We start from the raw sequence: 11,006 nt of genomic DNA, 5'->3' as shown, positions 1-11,006 counted from the left end.
TGATGGGATTTCATTTATGTAAAAGTTTACTGGAAGGAAAGTGACCACAACACTCGGAGAGACCAAGAGATCTTTATTACAGCAGTGCAACAGAGGAGAAGAGAGAGAAAGAGAAGGAAAGAGAGAGAGAGAGAGAGAGAGAGAGAGAGGGAGAGAGAGAGAGAAAGAGAGATAGCAAGAGAGAAAGCAAGAGAGAGAGGGGGCCCGGCAAGAGGGAGTTTTTATAGCCCAAATCTAATGAGGTCTCTGGGTCTGCAAGCTGCCTGTTGGCACAAGGGGGGTTAAGTGTTCGGCCTTGAGAGGGGGCTTGGGCGTTTGGGCTTGAAGCAAATAGTTGATAAAGAACCAGACAGAGGGTTTGAGTGGCCAGGTCATCCTGCAGCTAACTTTGTTTGGCATGCCCTGCAGACAACTTACTCAGCCTGTCCTGCACCTAACATTTACAAAAATCATTATATTGGAATTATGAAATTCAAATGTCTCAAGTAAACTTTGACTCAGATAAAGAACTATGGTTTTCTTACAGTTTGTTGTTCTTGGAGTTCACTGAATTGTTTGAATTGCTGAGGTTTTAATTTTCATCAAGTTTGGGAGAAATTTGAGGTCTCCAATTGCACATGCATTAGGCCACTTGATCTGACCTTGAATTCAATGATGCTTTATTCTCCCTGCCTCCTCTTTCTTTTGTCACTCACCAACTCTTGGTATCCTCTATTACTGTGCTTTTCAAACTTAACTAATTTTATTTCTGTTTGTGGTGGGGTCTCTCCTGGGGCCTCATACATGCTACGCAAGAGCTCTCTCTCTCTCAGTCAGACTTACTGAATTTTATTTGGTTTTGTTCTGTTTTGTTTTTTCCTTTTGGTTGTGGGGTTGAACCTAGGGCTTTGCACATGCTAAGCATAGACTCTACTGATTCCCAGCCCAAACCTACAATTTTTGGGGGCAGTGTTTAATCTACCTTTAATCCTGTCTCTTGTGGTTTCAGATATTATAGTTTTCATCTATAGAAGTTCAATTTTATCTCTTATGTCTCTATTTAACATTTGGAACATGAAATATAGTTATGGTAACTTTCAATGTCATTGATGCTAATTCTAACATCTGTGTCACTTCTGGGTCTCTCTCTCTCTCTCTTTCTTTGATACCAGGAATTGAACTCAGGGGCGCTTAACCACTGAGCCATGCCCCCAGCCCTTTTTTATTTTTTTGACACAGGGTCTCACTAAGTTGCTTAGGGCCTCACTAAGTTGCTGAGACTGGCTTTGAACTTGGGATCCTCCTACCTTAGCTCCTGAGCCACTGGGATTACTAGCATGTACCACTGCACCTAGGGTGTTCTGGGTCAGTTTTAATTGATTGCCTTGTCTCTTCATTATGGGTTATATTTTCCTATCTCTTTGTTTGCCTGGTCATTTTTTATTAGTTGCCAGACATTTTGAGTTTTGAGTTGTTTGGTCCTGGGTATTTTTGTATTCCTGTAGATCTTCTTGGGGATGCCATTAAGTTACTTGGAAAATTTTTTACTCTTTTGAATCTTTTAAGATTTGTTAGGCAGAACCAAAGCAATTCAAATTATTTTCCTAAGGAAGACCTTCATAAGTATTTTTCCCAATGCCCCATAAATTATGGGATTTTTCCAGTTCAGCTGGTAGTAATAGGTGTGATCACCAGACACCCTTCCCTCTAATCCTATTATCTCCTCCTCCTCCCCCCCTCCTCCTCCTCTCCCTCCTCCTCCTCCTCCTCCCCCCTCTCCTCCTTTTACATGGTTCTTGTCTATTTTGCAGTGCTGGGATTGATCCCAGGGCTTTGTGCATGCCAAGCTCTTGCTTTCCCACTGAGCCCCACAGTAGCTCTTTCCCAAACCTCAGCTTGCTTGCTTGCTTGCTTCCTTCCTTCCTCTCTTTCTTTTCTTTCTCAGGATCTTGCCATGTCGCCTAGGCAGGCCTTGAACCCTCAGACTCCTGAGTGACTGGGATTGCTGTTGTGCACCACCATGCCTGCCTGCTGACAGCCATTGCCAAGTAGGAATGACGCATGGTAATTTCTTTGTCAGACTACCCCATGTTGCTTAGAGGAAGGACTCTCCATTGTGGACCTAGGTCATTTGCAGTGACATTGCATGTATGTTTGAGAAAGGTGACCTTGCTCAAGGACCAGGGCGGATCTGGGTTTAGGGAGGATCAGGGTTTAGGGAGCATCCTGCTCCTTGGGTTTAGGGCGGTTCCAGGTTTAAGGTGGACCCTGCTGGGAATAGGGCATATCCTGCTGCCTCAAGCGCCCTCCCGTGCCTTGAGTTCCCCTTGAGTTCTCGCGGGATTCAGAGAGTATTTGGGATTCAGACCACGGTGGAGAGGTGGATTTCCCCAGAACGTGCGTGTAGAGGGCCGGTGAGAGTTCGGGAATAAAGAATTGCTGTTTGAATCTACAAGGCTGTGAGTGGCTCGTGATTTTGTGCCCAGCCAGACTGCAGCACCTGCCCAAGGCGTTTTCTTACACACAGGTGCCCAGCAGTGGTCTGCTGAATTCTAGAGGCATGTACTTTACCCGCCTCTGGGGTTCTCTCCTGACCTCCTCCTCTCTGATGCTCTAGCTGCCTCTGCCTCCTTGGACTCTCAGCTCTGCTCAACTCAGGGATTCCACCGAGTTTGGCCTCGGTTTTCCTTCTCTGCACGGTAGCCTGGAAACTCTCAAGGCAGTGAACTGGGACAATAATCGCACTGATCTTATTTGTCATCCATTTTCAAAACATTACTTTCCTCTGTGGCCCAATGTCCAGTGGGTCTCTTTTTTTAATTGTCTTTTGTAGTTGTAGATGGACAGAATGCCTTTATTTTATTTGTTTATTTATGTGGTGCTGAGGATTGAACCCAGGGCCTTGATAGACCCAACCTGATCTTTTCTTAAAATTGGGCATCTCGCCTCAAAGCCATGAAAAGATAATTTCGGCTTTACTATAAATTACTGCAAATTCTGAACCTGCTTGGAATGCCTGCCCGTGCCTTGAACTCACCCATGCCTGGCTCTCTGACCAGATAGCAGCCCTCTCTGAAACTTTAGTGACGCCTCACAAATCTTGGCCTTCCCTGGCCAGACAACGACCCTCTCTGAGTCTCTAATGGTCCTCTTAAATTCTGATGTTGGGGCCAGCAAAAATTGTAAACTACCATTAGTGTGATGTTTGTCAGAGTTCTGTTATCTGTAACCCCCCCTTTGTGTAACTTTCTGGGCTATAAAGCTGGGCTGTAGGAAAGCTGGGGTGCTGTCTTGTTCCCGCCGTTTTGGGAGGGAGAGGCAGCCCGGCCGGTCGAAATAATAAGCTTGCTTTAATTTGATTTTTAATTGGAGTCAGTGGTCTTTTCTTGCGTCCTGGTCTAACAGCCTCACGCGTGCCAGGCAAGTGCTCTGCCCCTGAGCCCCAGCCCCAGCACCAATGTCCAGTGGGACTTGAAAACTTTTTTACCTTTCTTTCCTTTTTTTCCGTCCTTCTTTTCTTTGTTCTAGGCAGCAAAGTAAATAAAGTCTGTTTCTTTGTCTCTATTTCTAAAAGCAGAAGTCCAAATATCTTGCCCATCTGCAACACTTTGAACACCCCCAAATCACTGCATATTGAAATTTCTTTTTTTTGTTTAGTGTATCTTTATTTTATTTTATTGTTTTGTGGTACTGGGGATGGAACCCAGTGCCATCACACATGCTAGACAACTGTTCTACCACTAAGCTACATCACCAGTCTGTTTTTCTTTTGGTTTTGAGATAGGGTCTTTTTATGACACCCAGGCTGACCTCTAACTTGAGATTCTCCTGCCTCAGCTACTTGAGTAGCTGGGATTATAGGTGTGCAGCACTGCACCAGGCTGAAACTCTTTTTAAATTGGATTATATACTGTTGAATTTATAACCAGTTATTTCCAGGGGAAGAAAGCTTTTGTCCTGCTTTCTACCCCTGGCAGACTAAACCAATGCCTGGCACTTGGCTCATGCCCAGTGAGAGCTGGACTAGATGGATAAACTATTTTGAGCAAACAGCTGTTGATGAGCTTATGGTGTTTTCTTGCAACATTTGCTGATGGGCTTTTGCAATCTTCTTCTTGCCTGCCAGCAGAAGAATGAAAGCCAGGCAAAATGGAAATTTCTGAGATTTGTTATTCATGATTGTAATTATCTACAAAAATGTACCCTTTAAGAGCTGGGGCTGTAGTTCAGTGGTAGAATGTTGAGGGCCACAGCCTAGTTGGGATGACCATGGCGTTCTGCCAGAAGGGAGTGGTTGAGAGGTGACGCCAGGGAGCCATTGAGATGATGATGGTTATGTTAAGCTGTGTATTCAGTTGTATATGGACCCATGCTGTCTGGCCATAGGGTGGCTCCGGGTGGTTCCTGCTGCCTTGGGCGCCCCCTACTTTGGAGTTCTCCTGGAGGTCCGAGTGGGGTAGGCTCGGAGGCCGGGGGAATGTGCGTGAAGTGCTGGTGGAGTTCGGGCAATAAAGTTTCCTGTTTGAACATACAAGTGCTTTGTGGTGGCTCGGTGATTTGTGCCCAGCCAGACTGCAGCAGTAGAACTTTTGCCTACCATGTGCAAAGCCCTGGATCTGACCTCAGTACCTGCCCCCGCCCAAATAAAAAACCAACCCAATCAAAAACTGCTTCATTTTAGCTTGGTGCTGTAGCAGCTACTCAGGAGGCTGAGGCAGGAGGATGGATTGAGCCCAGAAATTCAAGGCCAGCCTGGGCAACATGGCAAGAGAAGTCTACAAAAAGAGCTCCAAAACAATTTTGATAGTAGCTTTGGGAAAGGTGTCAACACCGGGGATCCTTTTGTCCCCTTCTTAGTTCTTCAGTAAGTGATGAGGCTCCTTTTCTACCAATCACTCTGACCTAAATCAAACAGGTAAGGCCATCTCTAATTGTCCTGGTACAATAACATCATTGTCTTAGCATTTCAGTTTCTTATCAAACATAAATATTTTACAGGGTAATCGGAAGTACAAATGAAAGTATTGTAAGGGTAAGAGAAATTGAAGTTAAAGTGTAAAAGACTGGGTGTTGTAAAGTTTCTAAGCTGCAAGGCCTGAGTTAAAAAGTAAAGGACCAGGTATTGTTAAGTTCCTATGCTACACGCAAAACCTGAAATTCCTGTAGCTGTTAAGACAATACTCGGAACTGCCCAGTAAATATTCCCCCTGACCGCCTGGTTGTTTAATAACCTAGGACCCTGTGCGACCTTGCACGTAGACATCGCAGGGCCTAAACCAATCAGTTTGAATGTGTACCCTGCTTTAGAACTGACCTATCACCCCCGCCCGACCTGTTTCCGCCAATGAATGAACTAATCATGTTTAGGAGTTGTTGTTTGATTTTCCCGCGGTGTATGATGATTTGTTAAAGGAGACTGTGATGTATGTAAAGTCCCTGCCCTCCCCAAAAAGTGTACTTAAGCAGTGCTCAGCCCCTCCTCGGGGCTCTGGGCTGCTCTCCCTTCCTGAGTGAGCACGGAGCCCCAGCGCGCTGGATTGGATCCTCAATAAACCCCTTTTGCTGTTGCATGAGCCACGGTCTCTTGGTGGTCTCTTCCTCCAACGTTCGCTGGACCCTTACAATATGTCAACCGTTGAATTCAGAAGAAATTGAGATGTAAATGCAAGTCATAAAAGAGAACAAATATTTTATGGTCTCACTGATTTTATTAGGCCACAGGACACATTGTCTCACAGGCGCTTGATTTATGTGAACCCTCTATCTGAACTTCAAGCATTCTTATCCTCCAAGCACATACGATGTTTTCTTCCTTTTTATTGCTTAGCACACATTGGCTTAAAGAGGCATTTTTGTCTAAAACACAGTTTCCCATGTGTCCTTTAAGTTACAGTCCCTTTAATCATCAATTATTGAGTATTCAGTCTTACTAATAACTTGAGTCAGATCTATTTAGCCAGAGTATATAGTTTAAAATTAATAATCATCCTTTACATTTGTCTAATGCCTTTCTCTCTAAGGAGCAGGTTGATGGTGACAGTATGTCATCACTGGGCAGACAGGAAGGATAAGTGGCAGTTCTCACTCTGCAGACAAGAGGAGCTACTCAGAAGTAGCTAATTTAGGTGGGTGTGGTGGTGCATGCCTGTAATCCCAGCCATTTGGAAGGCGGAGGCAGAAGGATCCCAAGTTTGAGGCCAGCCTGGGCAACTTATCGAGACCATGTCTCAATAAACTCAGTGGTACAGCACACCTGGGTCCAATCCCTAGTACCAAGAGGGGGCAGGGAGAAGCAGCAACTGAAGTCCTTACACTCATGGAGTGCCATCTAAAGCAAATGTGTCTGAGACTGGCTGGAGCTTGGGAAAAAAAAATCTCAGTGTTTTCTTCAAGAAAACTTTGAGAGTGGGTGCAGGGGTGCACACCTGTAATCCCAGTGCCTTGGGAGCCTAAGACAAGAAGATGGCAAGTTTGAGGCTAGCCTGGGCAATTTAGATAGACCCTGTCTCAAAATAAAAAAAATAAAAAGGTCTGGGGATGTGAATCAGTGGTTAAATGCCCCTGGATTTTGTCCCTGGCTCCCCCCCCCCCAAAAAAAAAAAAAAAAAGAAAAAGAAAAATTAAGGAAGGAAGGAAGGATAAGCCTAATTCCAGCAAAGCAATAATAAACAAACAAACAAACAAATAAATAATAGTTAATTAAAATAAAATATTAAAAAAATAAAATTTTAAGTGGTGCAAAGACTACATTAAGATAGCCCAATGTGTAATAAAACTACCGAGGTGTCAGGATGAAGTCAGATGACTCCGTTATTTTTCTGGATGGTTTGAGAGGCGTCCAGTCTTTAGGGTCTCTCCTAAAGTTACCTTGTTACCATAATCTCAGGTGTCAGTTGAAGGGGACAGATGTAAATTGTGTCATAACTGTGATATAAACTGTCACCTGATTGAGTGAGGGAGAGCTCTATCCACTGTCTGAATTCCTCTCTTCCTCTCTGTTAGCAGATCAAGCAGAGGTTTTCTGGGCCCTCTCCTGGCTTGACATTGAAACTACGTAACAGTGATTTTTCCCCCCCTTCAGGGATGGGTCTTTAAATAAATCCATGTTCTTTCCTCCCTTTCTCTTGCTCTAGGAGGCTTATATTATTGTTACTTTGTGTTTTTTCTTTCTTTCTTTCTTTTTTTTTTTTTTTTTTTTTTTTTTGGTACTAGGGATAGAACCCAGGGGAGCTTAACACTGAGCCACATCCCCAGTCCCTTTTTATTTTTTCAATTTTGAGACAGGGTCTTGCTAAATTGCTGGCCTCTAACCTGGATCCTCCTCCTCAGCCTCCTAGGTGGCTACATTTACACATGTAAATGAATGGCAGGAGGCTCATTTTAGAGGATGAGGGATAGACAGGGCCAATTACTTAGTATCTGGAGAAAAGTGGTGAGATTAATCTGGTTTCAGATGTTCATGGGTCATGCTGAACTGAGACTGAATAACCAATCACATGTTCAAATAATGCACACTACTCACTACTCTCTCTCTCTCTCATATATATATCTTTTTTTTTTTTTTTTGTACCAGGGATTAAATTCAGGGGCACTCAACCACTGAGCCACACCCCCATCCCTCTTTTGTATTTTATTTAGAGACAGGGTCTCACTGAGTTGCTTAGCTCCTTGCCATTGCTGAGACTGGCTTTGAACTCGAGGTCCTCTTGTCTCAGCCTCTTGAGCCCCTGGGATTGCAGGTGTGCGCCACCATACCCGGCACACACTGCATTCTGTATTAAAAATGGTATTGTTGGAGGTAACCCCATGTGAGTTTGTGAACTATACCATGAGATGTATTATAGGCAAAATAAACAGCTTTGAATCCCAGACCTCACTCACGAATGCTAGGTAAGCACTCTATCACTGAGCTATATCCTCAGTCCTTCTTTAAAAATTTTTATTTTAGCCTGGTGTGGTAGCACATGCCTGTAATCCCAGCAACTATGGAGACCAAGATAGGTAGACCTCAAGTTCAAGGCCAGCCTTGGCAATCTAGCAAGACCCTATCTCAAAAAATAAAAAAGGACTGGATGAAAAGTGGTAAAGTTCGGTGGTAAAGTGCCCTTGGGTTCAATCCCTGTGGGAGACCAACCTCACATGTGATTAAGTTAACTCCCCTGCTGGGGGATGTGGTGTCAGGCACCCATGCTGCTAGACTGCCTGCTCTTCTAGGGTTCTAGTGACTGTCTTCTTGCCTGGGTGTGTCTTGCTACAGCCCCATGGGTGGAGCTACGCTCATCTGTTCCTTTGTAATATAACCCCTTGCCACGTTTAGGATAGAATCTTCCACGGAAGTGCCTTGTGTGTGTCCCCTTCTCTTACTGTGCCCTTGGGTGTGGCCTACCCAGGTGTCAGTCAACCTGCTGACAGTGGACATCATGAAGATACTCAGCCCCCGGAAACCTAACCCCTTGCCTCATTTGAACAGCTTCTCCTCAATAAAAGGGGTCAGCGCGAGCTCTCGCTCTCTCTTCCTGTGGACCCTTAAGGTCAGAGGAGCCATCACAGGGACCCCAAAGAAAAAGGTATTTGTGTCTCTTGTGTGGTTATTTTGCACAGCCCAGTCAGCCCAGTTCAACTGGAGTGACCCCTGAGCCTTTTAGTCGAGAACAGAAACCCTGCAAATCCCCAGTACCAATACAACCATAAACAAACAAACAAATAAATAACTTTGAGACAAGCTCTCACTTAAGTTTCCCAGCTAGCCTCAAACTTATGATCCTCCTGCCTCGGCCTTTTTTTTTTTTGGTGGTGCTGGGGATTGAACTCAGGGCCTCACACATGCTAGGCATTACCTTAACCTCTTGAGTCCCTGGGATTACCAGGTGTCCGCCACTGTGCCTGGCTGGATTTGGACACACTTGGATGTGACAGATTCTTTGCTTGGTCAAACTTTATTCAGGTTTCTGAATCATCTTCTGGGCCTTTTTGTGTATTTTCTTATAAAATCAAGTTTTAGCAAAGAACCCTACAAAGTCAATTTAGCAAGAACTCCATACTGTGGATATCTGATCATTCTCAGTATCCAATCAATTCCCACAGGTGAAGTCTGCTCTCCCCCTGCCTGTCTTCAGCGAACATCCAGCTAGGTCGAGTGAGCCAGGACACTCCTTACCCTTGGTAAAGAGCATTTCCTCTTGGTCACTCCATCGACTGTCCCCCATAACCCGCTCCTTGGCTATAGCCACTCACCATGCTGTATTGACTGGAGCGCGATCTCTGTCTCCTCTCTGCAGAACCCTATTGCAACAGTCCCGTACCCATTTCCACAATCCTAAGTGAAGTCTTCCTTCGCACGCCTTAGCAAGTGTGACTGAATTTTTTTTTCTTTAACATAGGCATGTATTCCAAATGGCATGGTTTGGATGTGGTTCATCCCTAAAGGTCTCCAGTGGCCATGTTAGAGGTGGCAGCAAAAAGGTGGGGGTGTATTGGGAGGTAATTAGGTCATTTGGGGTCACTGTGAGAAGGGATTAATGTAGTTCTGATGGGACCCAGTTTGTTCCCAAGAGAGTAGGTTGTTATAAAAGAGCAAGACTGGCTTCCTGTTTCTTGTTCTACCATTGCGATAGCAACCCCTGTGTAGCCCTCAGCACAGGGCTAACCAACAGGTATGTCCAAGCTGGTCTCTCAGCCTCCAAAACTGTGTGAGTTTTCTTATAAGTAGCCAGCTTCAGGCATTTTGATATGAGAAAATGAACTAATACACTAAACATGATAAAAAAAAATATCAATTTTTTTTTGGCCAAGGGTACAGTGGTACAGCACTTGCATAGCTCTATCAGGAGTAAGAACATGATACACTCAGGACAAACGATATGAAAGAAATAGTAGAATCTGTGTCTGGGATTGGGGTCTCTGGTAAACTGCCTGATTGTGGCCTGCTTGGTGACTAGGAAGTTTCTGTGCAAAGACACAGGATGCCTGGCTGCTATAGCAATGTACTTTACAAGGAAACTCTGTGTTGGAGTCTTATCAGTTTCGACCTTCACCTCAGGCACACAGCTCCTGGGAATATAGGGACCTGTAGGTATTCTGGCCGTGGAAATGTACAGGGAAGCGTTTCTCTGGTGAGCAAACTCCGGGGCTGGGGGGGAACAGGTGCTCTGTCCTCCACCCTCGGAATGCCCAGCAATTTCTCTTTGAAGCTAGTAAGATAACTCTACAGGTGCAGTATCTAGTTACTATGGTAATGTCCTTAGAGAAAAGGGGGCTGTCTTAAACAGCCCGGACTTTGGTCTCAATTATCCAGCACCTGGGATTAAAGGAATACTAAATAATAATGTAGTCACGGTACTAAGGAGCTATGGAACTTTTGATATAAAGAAACCTGGCTGCTTGGAGGGACAGCCACTCTTTTTCTCTTCTTCCTGCCTCTGCATCTCGTCTCTGTGTCTCTTTTTATTTGCCTTATGGAAAGAAAAATCAGGAGTAAGAAAATGATACACTTAGGACAAATGATATGAAACAAATAGTAGAATCTGAGTGTTGACAATAACAGAAATTGTTGAATTTGTTCTGGAAAATGGTCAGGACTCGCCAAAAGGTCTCTTGCAACAATGAACTCATTATTTACCACTAGAGAACTTTGTCCTGGTCCTGCAGAGTGGAGGCTGGGGTGATGTGGGTTCAATGTGTCATCTTTGTATAGAGGTTACAATTTAATTCAAACTTGGGCCATCCAATGTCAGAGATTAAAAAAAAAAAAAAAAACACTGAATGGGTCACATAATTCATCACAGTCACTCCTTTCCTTTCCTTCCCTGGTGTATTTTTCTTCTTAGAAATAAAGAGGATAGCAGATTAGTGGACTTTTGGTTCTGTGCCCTGTCCCAAGTCCTTTTAAATCTTTTAATTAATTAATTAATTTATTTATTTATGCGTATGTGGCACTGGGGATCAAGCCCAGGATTTTGTGAATACTAGGCAAATGCTTTATCACTGAGCTACACCCTCAGCCCTCGTTTTAAAAAACAAAGTTAGGG

The sequence above is a fragment of the Marmota flaviventris genome, chromosome 10 (assembly GCF_047511675.1).
Source record: "Marmota flaviventris isolate mMarFla1 chromosome 10, mMarFla1.hap1, whole genome shotgun sequence".
NCBI lineage: Eukaryota > Metazoa > Chordata > Mammalia > Rodentia > Sciuridae > Marmota > Marmota flaviventris.
The sequence above is the reverse complement of the archived record's forward strand: the minus strand, read 5'-3'. Positions refer to the sequence as shown.